Consider the following 16,633-nt stretch of genomic DNA (forward strand, 5'->3'; position numbering starts at 1 on the left):
TGAAATCAGAGGAGCTGGGTTTAAAATCTCAGCTGTCACTTTCCTATGTGACGCTGTGACTGTCATTTCTACTTTTCTGGATCTCAATTTTCTCACCTGCCAAATACAGGGATTGGCCTAGAAGTCATCTACAATCTCATCGAGTTCTAACTGCATGATCCCTTGCCAACAGCTCAGCCATCTTGAAAGCATGAGCTGTCTGTGTGGCACTGCTAAGTGGGGACTTCAATCAACTTAAGGGGGGAATGTTTTCCATAGCACAGAACATGCTCTTTTTCTTGTTTTAACATGACCCAATTGTTCAGCTAATATCTATTTTTCTTTCTGTGAACTGCGACTGAAAAACTTATGACAGGATTGAACATATTAATCCATAATATAAGACATCCCCCTTTGTCCTTGTACCCTGATGTGTGTCAAATAAGGTTAGTGTGGATTTCCAAAAGCATGACTGCATATTTGTATAATTCTTTTAGCTGAATTTTTTTTCAAAGTACATTCATACTGGGGATAAGCCAGAATCAACAAAGGGAGGGTGAAGGGAATATGACAGCAACTGGGGAAACAAATAGGTACTTTTAGAGCCAATGGCGCACACAAGTTATTACTGTTTTAGAACAGTGATTTCTAGTCAAAATTGTGCTGTAGACCAGTGCAATATCCAAGTGTTCTGTGTAGACTACACCACCTTTGAAGCCTCAGACTAGATGCTACGTAGTTTAGGAAATTAGACCAGAAGCCTTGGAAAACTAAGGAGCCTGGTGTGGGGAAAGAGGAGAAAAAATGATTTTTTTATTTTTTCCAAGAGACAGCATTACATGGCTGACTGAGAGCAAGGAAGGCTTGTTTTCAAGTCCTACCTTTCATACAGACTGACTGCGTGACTCTGGACAATCACTTAACAAAGCTCTCGGTACTCTCGGTAACTCTCTAAGATGATAAGGTTCATAGACAGTGCAGGCCATCTTCAGTAGAAGGAGGTCTCTGTATCAATGTAGTGACAGACCTTGTCATCGCTTGCTTTTTTTTTTTTTTTAAAGTTTCCTTGGGTGTGATATCTTTGCTGAATGATAAATGACTGCTTTTCGTTGCTCCTGCTGCACAGGACAGAAAATGGGGAATGCTGGTCTCCAGGGATGATTCTCATGATTGATAAGATATGATCAAGCCTCCCTAATAGCCTTGCTTGCAAGCATAGTCTACAGTGCTCACCCTGTAGGAAGAGCTTTCCCATGCTTTATATTATCCATTAATATATATATCTTATTTTCCTTATAAATTTCCCTTAATAATCAACTGGAGGCAGAGCTTATTCATGATTTAGAAGTATGAGTTGCTCTGGGTGTTCTCACAATGATTAATATGGAGCATTTGCAACATCTAAGATATTTTACCAAACACGATACATGCACTTTCAAAGTCAGCTCCTTTTTTTCAGGAGTTCTCTTTAAATCTGTGGAGAGATTTCAAAAATTCCATTCTAGTCAATATTTGGAAGTTTCCATAGAGTGACTGGCATAGCTCTAGGTACTACCAAGTATTGAGGTAATGAGCTAAATTAGCCAAGATACTTAAACATATATGGAGCTATATAAAATTAGGTAATATAAACATATAAGTAAAAAATGTGGAGGGAAAACCTAGTACTTTTTCCAAGCTTCTCCCCCCACAAGATGTTCTTGTTTCTGGTATAAAAGCCTTTCTAGTTCATTTTAGTTAGTTCCTTCTCCCTCTTCAAAAAATGATAACTACACTTGTCTTTTGATATGCTGTACTCACCCCAACTCCTAGCCCAAACATAAAGAAAGGTTGTTAAGGTTAGGGATTATTGTTTGGTCTTATCACTATATTCCCAGTAACTACCGCAATGCCTTGTGCACAGTTGTTTGTTGTTCATTCATTTCAGTCATGTCCAACTGTACCTGACCTCATTTGAATTTTTCTTGGCAAAAATAGTGGAGTGATTTGTCATTTCTTTCTCCCTCATTTTATAGATGAGGAAAATGAGGCAAACAGAGTTAAATGACTCATCCAGGATCACACAGCTAGTGTCTGAGGCTAGACTTGAACTCATGAAGATTTGTCTTCATGATCCCAGTCACAATAAGCCACCTAGCTGCCCATCATGTGCATAGCAGGCACTTAATAAATACTTGCTGGATTATATTGGACTGATATGGGTTTTGTGATGAGCTAGATGGAAATCAACAGACTGTTTCTGTTGTGAATAAACCCTGGAGAAAGTGTTTGAGAGCATGTCACCTGAATGAAGGAAACTAGAGGGAATTACAGTGAGAAATAGGAGAAGAGGATATCAGAGTGAAACTGACAGACAGGCATCTTAAAGGAAATGGTGCGCAATACAGTGATCACTAACCCTAAAGAGTGTTCCAGGGGTCAATTTTCACTAGATCTTCAGATCACAGATACAACAAAAGTGACTCTGGATGAGTCTTGCCTTAGGAAATCATATAATGGGTGGTTTGCTTGCAGGCCCCTTCCTTGACTTTTCTGTCTTTGTGTGTGTGTGTGTGTGTGTGTGTGTGTGTGTGTGTGTGTGTGTGTGTGTGTGTGTGTGTGTGTGTGTTTCATAGCACCTTGGTAGGATGTGAAGAGACTCTGGAATCAAAATGACCTGCATTCAAATACTGCTCCCGACAGTGTGTGATCTTGTGTGTGACCTTGGATACTTGTGTGACCTCAGATAAGCTACTTAACTTTCCTGATACTAGGTTTCCTCATTTGGAAAACTAAAGAGATAGATTTGATAGTTTGTAAAAGTCTTTCCTGGTTTAGGTCTACAATCTATGCTGCTACGAATACACACTCTCCCCTATCTCGCATGCAATGCCATTATCTTTTTGGGGTCAACCTCTGTCTGGCTCTATTGTGTAGATAAGAGGTATAGATAAATAAGTCTACAATAAATAATTAATGATTGATTCAGGTTTTAAAACAAGGTTGTCAAAGGAAGAAAATGTTTCAGAACTAGGTACTTGGATGGTAGTGGGAACGCGAGTCTGAGTCTGAGTAGCCTTACACTACAAACTCTCTGCCTACAGAGCCCTGTGTTAGAAGCTGTGTATTGAACTAAAAATCAAGAAGTGAATTCTGAAGGATCTGAAGCTCAGGAGATCAAAAACTAAAGACATCTATATTTATGATACCCTGGTAAGCATGTGTGGGCGAATACAGTGCATCCCACATCCCACAGTGCTCTACCAAAGAGTCAGAGTGACTCCACCCTTGCCTAGGACTGAGAAGGGATGATGAAGGAGAGAAATCACTTTAGAAATTGCCTTAATACATAACCAAACACTACAGATGATCCACTAAACATAGGATAACCTGCCAAAAGGCTTCAAAGAAATGGGTGGAAGTTTTTTTACTGTCTACATGGGAGAGATGAGCTGAATTGAGGAATCGAACTGGTGTTGACATGTGTTGGGATTATAAGTATAAAATGATTACTAAGCTATTTTTTCTTTTTTTCTTATTTTGGAGAGGAGAGGGATGCTCATCCATTTTAGAGAGCCTTCTCTTTTTGCTAGACACCTTTAACCAAACTGGACATATATTTTCTCAAACATTCATGAAATCTATAATTAGTGATGCATTTATTGTAACAGATATGGAACCAAATCTGAATTTATCTCCTAGGATTTGTTTGGAAATATTCTTAAAAAGACATTTCTCCACTATGTGTATTCTTTATCTCCTTGTATCATTTTATGGCTCAGAAATTGTAGTAGGAAAAATGTTTCTATATCCATTCATAATTTATAATTCTGTATAAGTTTTAAGCTCGTAGAGAGGAAATAATAAACATGGTCTACTTTTTAGTCATACACTGCAGTTACCACATTGTGTTCATATATATATATACTCATTCAACTTTTGCTTACTATTATCATTTTAGAATAGTGAGGAACTAGACAAGTGATTTCATTGATAGGTGGAACTTCTGAGTGAGAAAAATCCTTGTAAATTAAGATCAGCTCCTTCTCTGCAGCTTGAAAGTTGAGAAAGTTGCAGAGAATGCTGAGAGATTGTGACTTATCTAGGGTTACACAGCAATGTGCGTCAGAGGGGGCACTTAAGTTCTGGTCCTCCTGGCCTTAAGTCACTCTCTCTACCCACTATGCCACCTTGCATCTACAATTTTTTCAGAAAGTGACATTGCATCAAGCAGAGGGTAAAGGCTTCCTGAAAGTCGTGCCTCCAGGAAGTGACAGTGGCCAGGCTAGAACCAATGTTTCCTGATATCCAATCCATTGTGTTTTCCATCATGTAGTAGTGCCTCATATGAAGTCATTATTCATAAGCTCTATAAAAGCAGGAACGTGCACTTATTTATTTTTGAACTCTCTATTGTACTGCACATAAACTGTCACTTAATGTGATGAATGAATGATAATTTCAAAGCGTTTTTGGATTCATAAAACAAAGCCTAATTATATGGAAATACAAAGTAAAAAATGTATGAAAATATAATAATGTTGCCTTTAATTTGCCTTTAATATTCTGTATATGGGATGATATCAATTTAGAGAGAGTAATTTTCTATTAAAATCCTATCACAATGACTCATCATGGAGTGCAGGTGACCCTGAATCTTTAAAAACTATGGCATCAGAGCACAGACTTTGGCCAGTTCTATCCAACTGGAAACACATCACCTGTAGGATTGGTGACAAATTATCTGCTGAACAAAGAAACGTGATTTAATGGCATTCAAAGTTTCTGGATTTCGATCACTTGGCTTTGGAACTTAAACAAGAGACTCAATCTATTTCTGAAACCAGTAATCAAATCAGCACTATAGTCTCTGAGAAGGATGAATTAATCCATTCCAGGGTGTCTTCACATATCATATCTGTGACTTTTCAATCAAAGCACCTACTATATGCTAAGCACTATGCGAAGCACTGGAGATAGTTACAAATAATGAAGCAATCATTGATTACAAGAGCTTACATTCTAGTGGGGAAGGCGACAGTGTATAATATGCATGTATAAGAATTTCCAAGATGGGACCAGCCCTTCATAGCCACTATTCTCCTATATTGTCTTACTCTAATAGAACGCAGGCTCCTGCGATCAGGGATTGTCATGCTTACTCACCTTCGTATCCCCAGTGCTTAGCACATTAATGAATCTTAATAACTATTTTTCATTCATTCAGTTAGTTTCTTTATTAGTATCAAGATCATATTGCTATAGAGGACCTCTAAGATCATTTCAAATTTGTTAGGTCTATTAAATTACAGTTTTGTGATCAACCTGGCTAAGTTCAGGGGGCTTTATCTCCAGTGGATTGGTCATCAGGTAATTAATGTTTTTAGACACAGTAATTTCTCAAGATGATATACAATACATAGTAAGGTGTGAAGAGGCTGTCATCTGCAATGGAAGAGGGAAGATTCAGCCTGATGAAATCATATGCTTTAAAATTAAGGAAGTAAACAGTTATCTTATCCGGTCCATAATATTTCGGTCAGAATAAAGTTAATTTTCATATCTATATCTTCTCGAATATGACTAGAACCACCCTAGCAGCTCGAAGTTTACTAAAGGTCATAATTATGTAAAGATAAAAAAGACTATTCTAGAATTCATTTTTCAAAAGTCAAGAATGACCAACTTCAACTTCCAAAAGCAAATTTAACCTAGCAGTATTGTACACCCAGCATTCTCTCGAGTACATTTTAGTAATGTCAGCATCGACATCATAACTTCTAAATTTATCCTGTCTCACCCCCCCCAAAAGGTATACAATCCTGTCATGTGCAATGCAGCTTTAACTATGACATATTCTGAATTTGATGGACATTGTTTTCAAGTTCAGAGTCATATTAATGTTCTCTTTACATCTAACTTTTCCTTTAAATAAAAAAGGCAAAGAATACTTGAATAGAGAGCAAAATCCTTGGTACAAATGTCCTTTCAGGTCAAAAATGAGCTCTGGAAAGAGTCTATTATTAAGACTAAGGTAGCAGCTATAGGGATGGAGAAAATTTAGGAGATGGTATAGAGCAGTGGTAGAAAATTCAAAGAGAAATGGGAGCACTAATTCATGCATAAGGATTTACTTGGGCTCCATATTAATTTAGCTTTAAAAGGTAATGTCATCATATTTAAATTTATTTAAGTATGTTTCAATTACATTTTAATCTGGTTTGGGCCTGTATTTAGGAATATTGTGGTCAATAGATCACGTGTTTTATGACTCTGATGTAGAGTATGAAGGATTAAAAATCACTTGCTGAATAGGTTTAAGAAATGAGTAAACTGAGGCTAAGAGAGGTGAACATATCTTACCCATGGTCATAGAGGTAGCTGGTAACCAACCTTAAATTAACAATTCTGAAATATTAGCTTAATAGAGGTCCGGAATCAGATACGAAGGACCATGGTAGTTGCAGATAACAGAATAATTAATTCAGGCTCCTTAAGGTCAAGAAATACTTTTCATAAAACATTCATGTATCCCCAGCAACAGCAAGGCACCTGGCAAATAGTAGGTACTTAATATTTATTGGACTGAATTCACTGCTAGGCATTCAAGCTTAAAAGTGACAGAGAAAAAGTTTCAAACATTACTAGACTGATTTAAATTCAGAATAGAATTAAGTTGCCTTTTTCCTCTACAAGGTACCCAGTGTTATCCATCAGGAACTTTAATTTAAGTATAATTCATGTATTTTTTAAAACTTCATTTTAAGAAGCCAAAACTATATGCATTAGTTTTAATAATTGTAGCCTATAATATCCAACGTCAGTGTCTTTAGTTTCAAAGACAAAAAGTCATTCCTTTTTAAAGACAGAGTCATTTGTTTCCATTAATTCAAAATTACCTCATATTGTTTCATCTAATTTTACATTGACATTTCATGCATAGTTCTGATGCAGAGACTGACATTCATTGTAACATTTTATTATGAATTTGTTAGAAAAATGACTATGGCCAATTGTTCATTTTCTTATTTTAGTAAAAGAAACATTTTATGCACTTAGTATCCTTTCCTGCTCACCTGTAATGTCCCTCCCCCAATGAATGGGGCATTTTGTCTGCTATTAGGATTTCTCATGACATTCTCATAAGATCATTGCTTTACAGCAGCTCTCAGAAGACCTAGGGATTTTTAGTCCAATTTCCTAATTAGAAAGAAGAGCATACCGAGACCTAGAGATGAAAAGTGACTTGTCCAATAATGTCACAGAGAGTGATCGGCAAAGCTTATTTTTTCCTGTGATTCATGTTGAGTCCTTCTTGAGACCTTTGGGTTCATTATGGATCCACCACGAGTATCCTGCAAACAGGGATTCTGCTTAAGCTAGCAAAATGTTTGCATTTTATGAAAGAGCAATGTGGACACAAGGGTGAAGAATTTCCAGCCTTGAGGCCACATGTGGCCTTCTAGTCCTTAAGTGTGGCCCTTTGACTGAATCCAAACTTCACAGAACAAATATTTTTATTAAAAATTAATTATCAACAATTAAATAATTAATCATTTTTATTAAATATCACTATATTATGTATTGCAGAATACATATAATTAAATATTAATTGTTAAAATATTTTATTTTTAAAATAGAAATAATTTAAGATTAACAATTTATGGGTAATAATTAATTTTTAATAGCATATTTGTTCTGTGAAGTTTGGATCTAATCAAAGAGCCTCACTGGAGGACCTGGAGGGCTACATGTGGCCTTAAGGCTCTCCACCCTTAGCAGCAAAATAAGCACAATAAGATTTGTTGTCTATCCATATTTTGTGGCCCATTCATATTTTTAATCTCACCTAAGAACATGGGGTCAATTTGATGGCACAATGGGAATTTTGCAGGTCCAAGAGTCAGGCTGACTTCTCTTCCTGAGTTCAAATCCAGCCTCAAGCACTAATCAGCTGTAGGACCCTGCACAAGTCACTTAATCCTATTTGCCTCGGTTTCCTCATCTGTAAGATAAGCTGGAGAAAGAAATGGCAAACAACTCCAGTATCTTTGCCAAGAAGATCTCAAAGGGGATCATGAAGAGTAGAACATAACTGAATAATGAATGAACAACAAATCATGCCATATTTCGTTGATACAAACAGATGGCCTCTTACCTCTATGTGAATGATCAACCTTGATGCTTTTTCATCTGCCTCAGTCTCATCTACTCTCTACCACTCAGCCAAGTCCATGGCTAAATCTTCAGACTACCATCTTCCTCCAGAGGGCTCACATACCACCTTTTCTCATACTACAGTTCTATTAACTTCCTCCTTTGTTTCCTAATTATCTAATTATCTAATGCTAACTAATTATCCTTCTAGGAGATTATGTAAATTACCAACAAATTTTGGGCTTTGAGGCTTAATTCAACAAATATTTATTAAGCATCTACAGCCTATCATAAGACAGTGCATTAGGTGATGGTGATATGAAGATAAGAAAGACTCCATTCTGGTCTTCAAGGAGTCTGTAGGGGAGATGAGAATTATGCATGTCAAAGAGGTAAAAATGATTTGTTTTGGAAACAGTACTCAAAGCAATGTTGGTATAGCTTCCTCTGCATATACGCCCCTGCATTTACTGGGAGAAAGCTTTGCCAACATGGACTCTTTACTAGAGTTTTCAGTGGTATCTATTGGTCTATCAGTCTCTCTGTGTTTCTATTTCTGCTAAAGCTATAAAGACAGTAACCAGTAAAATCCAAATTCAGGTCTTCTGATTCCAAATCCAGTATTCTTGCCACTACCTGGCATTGACTCATTTTCTCCCTTTTCCCACCACAACTCTGTCATACTGACATCACATTTTCAGCACATTCTCTCTTTCCTTCAGTTCTGTTCAAACCCCTGTTTGCTCCTTACCACAGAAAAGCTGAGGCATGCCGGCTGGATCACGGCTTGCTGAAGCTGACGAAGTCACAGTTAATCCAGACCCAAGGAATCTTAACCTGGGAAAAGACAACCTTAAGAATAAAAGCTGTCATTTTCAAGATTTAGAGAATGCAACACCCTCAATCGGACGGGGACCATTAGTCAAACAGCTGCCATCCTTTATGTTTGACTACCCCCAAAGAGTGGAGACAATCAGCAAATTCATTACTGTGTTTTGGCTATGCTGAGCTCAAAGAAACAAAGATTCATGGATTATTTGATATAGTCCCAAACCACATATCTGTCAACCTGCTTGAATAACTTGGAAAAAAGAAATTTATGTGAAGACATTTATATATTTTTAAACTTTTAAAACCTGAATTTGAACACCAAAACAAAGAGAGCATTTTTACAAACCTAGAAGAAGGCACATACACACACAGACACAGACACACAGACACACACACATACACACATACACACACACACACAAGAAGCTTTGTTTGTTTGTTTAAACCATGAATCTCCACATTAATAGATTTAATCTATACTTGGGTTGAACAACTTTTAAATCCATTCTAAGAACCAACTCTTGGATTTATAATTAACCAATTAATCATTAAGAATTTATTAAGCACTTACTCTGTGTCAAGCACCGTCCTAGGGCTTGCCCTTTTGGGACATACATTCTATTTTGGGGAACAACATGTTCACACAGAATATATACAAATAAATATATGATCATTTGGAGGAAATCAGAAAATTCCTCTTTGAAAGAAGGTGGCACTTGAGCTGAGCCTAGGGATTCAAAGAGGCAGAGATGAGGAAAAACATTGGAGATGGAGTAAGAAGCACAGGAAAGAGAATGTAGGCCAGCCTGGCTAAATCATACTGTGATTATGGGGTGATAATGCACAATTGGATGAGAAATGTAGACTGGAGTGAGACTGCCAAAGGTTAAAGGGAGGAGTTGTGCATTTCTTCAAGGATAAAGGGCATCAACAACACAAGCTTATTGAACAAGGTCAGATAATGATGGTTAGGAATTTTAATTTGCTAGTTGTGAGGGACATTGATTAGTGTGGGAAGAGAAAAGATAAAAGGAATTTAATTAGAAGGCTATTGAAATACTATAGACAAGAGGTGATAAGAGCCTTGACTGGTATGGTTTTGACATGAGTAGAAAAAGGAAGATAGATTTGAAGAAAATGTTGAAAAACTTAGAGAACCTAGAAACAGATTGTGGAGTGGATGAGAGCAAAGAGTTGAAGATCACTCCAAGGTTATAAATTTGGGAAGTGGAAGTGTGATCGTGCCCTCCAACAAAATAGACAAGTTAGGAGAATCAGTATGTGTAACTACAATTAAAGTGAATTTTAGGTTATTCTCACAAATATTCATAAAGTGCTTATGATATGCCTAGCAACATACTAGGCACATGAGGTATATAAATGGCAAACGTTATAATATCTGCTTTCCAAGTATATAGTATCTACTTTCCAATCTTGTTGATCAGATAAGATTCACACAGAGAGAACTATTTAAGACAGACTACTTAGTGAATTGTGAATTGAATAAACTGAATGTTCTCAAAATGCTAGTATATGCAATGCAGACATAACCAGTAAAAGAAAAAGCTGTGATCAAAGTTGGCTTTTTAAGGATTAGTGGGGACAGAGCCAAGATGGTGGAGTGAAAGCAGTGACTCACCTGAGTTCTACAAATTCCTTTAGATACATCTAAAAAGTGAATCTGAACAAAGTTTACAGTGGCATAATCCACTAGGAGACAGAATTTGGTAGATATCTAGCCCAGGAAAACCCAGAAGGTCAATGGAAGGATCTGGTACGGAGAACTGGGGGAGCACAGAGTGCACAGGCTGCACTAGCACAAACTAAGTCATAGCGGAGTGGGAATAGCTCCAAGTAGACCGAATCAGAAGTGGCATTGTGGATTCTGAAATCTCTCAGCACAGGATGGGAGTCCAGGAGAACTATGTGAGAGAAAAATGCAGGGCCCCCAGTAGCTCCAACAGCTACTCCTGAGGCTATCAGCCAACAGACTAAATGTTTGAAAGTCACCTACTTGAACTTCTGGGAGCCAAGAAAACAGAGTAAACTGTAAGTACTCACACCTTCCCTTTGTTGACCTTGAAAAACCCAAAGAATATTTCCCCAGGAAAAATCCTGGAATAGTGGAGCCAGCAGAAGGGGTACAGTGGTCTTTCATCTCAGGAGGCCAGGGAGATTGATGAAAATATTCCCTTTTGCAGTGGTTTAAGGAGACCAGTGCAGGACAAGAGGCATCTCATCAAGTCCACCTCAGCTGACTAGTAGAAATCCTGAGCCCTAAGGGAGTGGAGTCCATAAGCACCAACACTAGGATCCTAGGGGTGCTTAGCACAGACAGGGAAATTGGGCAGACACCAGTGAAGATGGGGGTTCACCAGTAGCTGAGACTGCCTGTACTGTAGCTCAGCAGAAGAGACCTCCTGTGGCCAAACCGCCCTCACCCATGCCTCATCCAACTGCTCCAGGGTAACTCCAGGAAACTCAGAAAAAATTCATCTGGCCTCTGCTTTGGCACAACAGTCAGATCAGCACCAGGTAAGCTGCAACATTCTAGCTTCAAGCTGAAAGAACAAGAGACCACAATACAAAAAGTCTCAAGTTCTAAGCACAAGAACCATGGGACAGAGCCCCCTGTGCCCCAGAAACAGATATCCACTTTAACAGCCAGGAAAGAGGCAATCATTTTGCAAGAAGAAAAGCAGAAATACAAGGATCATAGAATCTTACTATGGGAAAGGGAAGATCAAAATACAAATTCAGAAGAGGACAGAATTGACAATAGACACACAATTGAAACATCAAAAGGGAATACGAAGCAGTGTGAAGCTAAAAAAGCATTATTGGAAGACCTCAAGAAGGATTTTAAAAGCTACATTAGAGAGGTAGAAGAAAAACTGATCAATGATTTTAAAACCTCGATTGACAAAATGAAAAAAGAATTCACTGAAGAGAACAGCTCCTTAAAAAGGAAAATTTTCCTAAAAAGGAAAATAAAAAAGGAAAAAAATTCCAAATGGAAAAGGAGGTAAAAAAATCTAACTGAGAAAATTGGCCAAATGAAAAAGGAGGTACAAGAGTTAAATGAAGAAAACATTTTGTTAAAAAGTAGAATTGGGCAAGTAGAAGCTAATGACTCTGTGAGACGCCAAGAATCACTCAAACAAAAAGAATGGAAAAATAGAAGAAAATGAAAAATATCTTATTGGAAAAACAACTGATCTGGAAAATAAACCCAGGAAAAAAAAATCTAATAATTATTGGTCTACCAGAAAGCCATAATGAAAAAAGAGCCTGGACAATATCTTCCAAGGAATCATCAAGGAAAAGTGCCTTTAGGTCCTAGATCCAGAGGACAAAATAGTCATCAAAAGACTCCACCTCTTGAAAAAGATCCCAAATTAGAAATGCCAATGAATATCATTGCCAAATTCCAGAACTATCAAGTTAAGGAAAAAATACTGCAAAGAGTCAGAAAAAATTCAGATACTGAGGAACTACAGTCAGGATCACACAGGACCTTGCAGCTTCTACATAAAAAGATTGGAGGGATTCAAATATGATATTGCATAAGGCAAAGGAGCTGGGACTACAACCAAAGATCAATTATCCAGCAAAGATAAGTGTAATATTTCAGGTAAAGAGATGGATATTCAATGAAATAAGGGATTTCCAGACTTTCTTGATGAAAAGGCCAGAACTCAACAGAAAATTTGATTTTCAAAGTCCCAAGAGAGGCATAAAAAGGTAAAAAGGGGGAAAAACAAACAACTTGTTATTCAAAATGGGTAAACTGTTTACATCCTTATAATGGAGGATGATACTTGTTAATCTTGAGAATTGTATATTTATTATGACATTTACAAGAGATATACACAGAGGGAGTGGCCATAAATTGTGATCTGATGTGATGATAAAAAATGTGATTTAAGGATGAGAAGGGATTGTAATGGGAGAAGAGGAAAGGAGGTTGAAAAAGGTAAACTACATCACAGGAAGAGGCACAAAAAGATATAGTAGAGGGAAAGAGGGGAAGGAGATAAGGACTGTTTGAGATTTACTCCCACTTGATTTGGCTCAAGGAGGGAACAACATAATCAGTTAATAGAAATCTAACTTTCCCTACAGGCAATAGAAGGGGAAGGGGAAAAGAAAGGTGAGAGAGTAGTTAGAAGGGAGGGAAGAAGTAGTAGGGGAAAAGGAAAAGAAAAGGGAGGGGGGCTGATAGAAGGAAGGGAAGATTGAAGGAGGATGTGGTCAAAAGTAAAAAGTAAAGCAAAAAGGGAGAAATAAAAGTATAAATGGGAGTAGGGGGAATATGATGGAGAGAAAGACACAGATAGTGATCATAACTGTGAATGTGAATGTGATGAAGTCTCCCATAAAACAGAGGTGGATAGCAGAATGTATTAAAAACCATAATCCTACAATTTATTGTTTATAAGAAACACACTTGAAAGAGGGGATACACAGAGGATAAAGTTAAAAGGTTGGAGTAGAATATATTTAGCTTCAGTTGATATAAAAAAGTAGGGGCAGCAATCCTGATCTTAGACAAAGCAAAAGCAAAAATAGATCTAATGAAAAGAGATAAAGAAGGAAGCTATATCCTAGTAAAAGGCACCATAGACAATGAAATAATATCATTTATATGCCCCAAGTGATATAGCATCCAAATTCTTACAGGAGAAGTTAAAGGAATTACAGGAACAAATAGACAGCAAAACTATACTAATAGGGGGCCTCAACCTCCTCCTCTCTGAAGTTGACAAAGCCAACCTAAAAATAAATAAGAAGTTAAAGAGATGAATAGAATGATCAAACAACAAATCATAGAAACAATCAATAATTTCATTCAAGAGAAACATAATAATGAGACAATCTACCAAAACTTATGTGATGCAGCGAAAGCAGTTCTTAGGGAAAGTTTAATATCTCTGAATGCTTACATGAATAAAATAAAGAAAGAGAAGATCAATGAATTGGGCATGAAACTGAAAAAGCTAGAAAATGAACAAACTGAAAATCCCCAATTAAATACTAAATTAGAAATACTAAAAACCAAAGGGGAGATTAAAAATATTGAAATTAAAAAAACTCTCACGCAATATGAAAAAATAAAATTGATAAACCATTGATCAATTAATTTGATTTAAAATGGATAAGAAAACCAAATTACCAATATCAAAAATGAAATGGGTAACTTCACCTCCAATGAAGAAGAAATTAGAACAGTAATTAGAAATTACTTTGCCCTACTGTGTGCTGATAAATTTGACAATCTTAGTGAAATGGATGAATATTTTCAATAACATAAGTCGTTCATCTTAGTAGAAGATAAAGTAAAATACTTAAATATCACCATCTCAGAAAAAAAAAGAAATTGAACAAGCTATCAATGAACTCCCTAGGAAAAATATCCAGGGCCAGATGTATTTACAAGCAAATTCTATCAAGCAACTTAAGAATAGTTACTTCCAATACTACATAGACTATTTGGGAAAATTGACAAAGAAGGAATCCTACCAAATTTTTTGTGATATAAATATGGTGCTGATACCTAAACCAGGAAGAACCAAAACAGAGAAAGAAAATTATATACCTATTTCTCTAATGAATATAGAAGCAAACATTTTAAACACACTATTAGCAAAAAACATCACAGCAAATTATCACCAGAATAATACATTTGATCAGGTAGAATTTATACTAGGAATTCAGGGTTAGTTCAATATTAGGAAAACTATCAGAATAATGGATCATGTCAACAACAAAACTAACAGAAACCATATGATTACATCAGTAAATGCAGAAAAAGCTTTTGACAAAATACAACACTCATTCCTATTGAAAACACTGGAGAGCGTAGGAATAAATGGGGATTTCACAAAAAAAAAATAAGCAATATCTACCTAAAACCATCTGCATTTCTCTATATTACTAACAAAGTCCCACAGCAAGAGATAGAGAGAGAAATCCCATTTAAAGTTACTGTAGATACTATAAAATATTTGGGAGTCTACCTGTCAAAACAAATGCAGGGACTATACGAACACAATTACAAAACTATTCTCACACAAATAAAGTTAGATATAAATAATTGGAAAAACATCAATCTCTCATGAGTAAGCTCAGCTAGTATACTAAAAATGACATTTCTAAATAAATTAATTTACTTACTCAGTGCCATACCAATAAAACTACCAAATAATTATTCTATAGCACTAGAAAAATAATATCAATATTCATCTGGAAGATGTTTAATAAGAATGTATGAGTAGAACAGGAATGGTTTATCAGCACAATGCCAGGAAATTGAATCACGTCCATTTGAACTATCTTAGGAAGTTTCTGAAGATCAACTGCCAGGATAAGGTACCAGACATTGAGGTCCTTGCTTGAACTAAACTGCCAAGCATTCAAACTATGCATCAGAGGGTGCAGTTCTGATGGGCTGGTCACACTGTTCAAATGCAAAATGTACACTTGCCAAAAAGGCTGTTTTATAGAGAACTCACATGGGGCAGATGACCACATGGTGGTCAGAAGAAGTGATAGAAGGACACTCTCAAGTTCTCTCTTAAGAACTTTGCATTTGATTGTGCTATGTGGGAGACATTGGCATAGGACTGCTCAGCATGGCATGCCCACTTCAGAAAGGATTCTGTGCTCTATGAGCAAACCCAATTGAAATAGCACAAAGCAAACATAGGATGAACAAATTTGGAGTATCCATTCCAAATGTTCACATGGATTATCTGTGCCCAATCTGTGGCAGAGCATTCTAAGCTCATATTGGTCTGATCAGCCACAGTTGGACACACTGAAACTTGACCTTATCATAGTGATATCATTTTGGTCCTCTTTGAGAACAAAGGACAGCAACCACCAATGAGTAGAACCCACATAAGACTGCATGCTGTCTTGGGGAGGGAGGGAATATAAAACTTATCAAAGTGATTACTGAAAACTGAAAACCAATAAATTAATTAAAAATTAACAAAAAAAGAAGAACCACTGAAGGACTTGTGATAGTGGTAATGCGATCTTGAAAGACGAAGGGATTCTAGGTGGAGGGATCAACAAATACAAAAGGGAAAGAAATTACAATGATATTAACATGTTGGGAGAACAACAAAAACTCAAATTTGTATAGCGTAAAGAATTACAGATGGTTAAAGCTATAGGGATCATCTAGTCTTAGCTCCTCCTTTTACTGGACATCCTAATCTTAATGGATAGATCCTTAGTTTATCTTCCTTTCCTATGAGGTTGGCTCCTAGTTTTAGATAGATACTAATTATTTTATTAAACAAAGTTTCATTTATTCCAACCTTTTTAGTGTTTTTAATATAATTGAGTATTGTAGCTTGTTAAAAAAAATTTGCAAGAGACAATTGTATAATTTCTATTGTCGTTATTAATATGATCTGAAACAAGGAAAGAAAAACAGTGTGGTGCCATTTTCCTCCATGAGTTTACCACAAGGGATACACTCAACGTATTGTGGATCTTCCTCATTTTCCCCTAACATTGTAACTTATTAAAGAATTTTTCAATTACGGCAACTGTTGAAGATCATGTAATAAGTCACAGAAAGGCTATGATCTGTGTGGATAAAGGAAGCATTCACTCTAGACATAGACTAGACACTCTAGACTCCTAGACGTAGTCAGTTGTTTGTATGTAT

This window comes from Notamacropus eugenii, chromosome 1 (genome assembly GCF_028372415.1).
Source record: "Notamacropus eugenii isolate mMacEug1 chromosome 1, mMacEug1.pri_v2, whole genome shotgun sequence".
NCBI lineage: Eukaryota > Metazoa > Chordata > Mammalia > Diprotodontia > Macropodidae > Notamacropus > Notamacropus eugenii.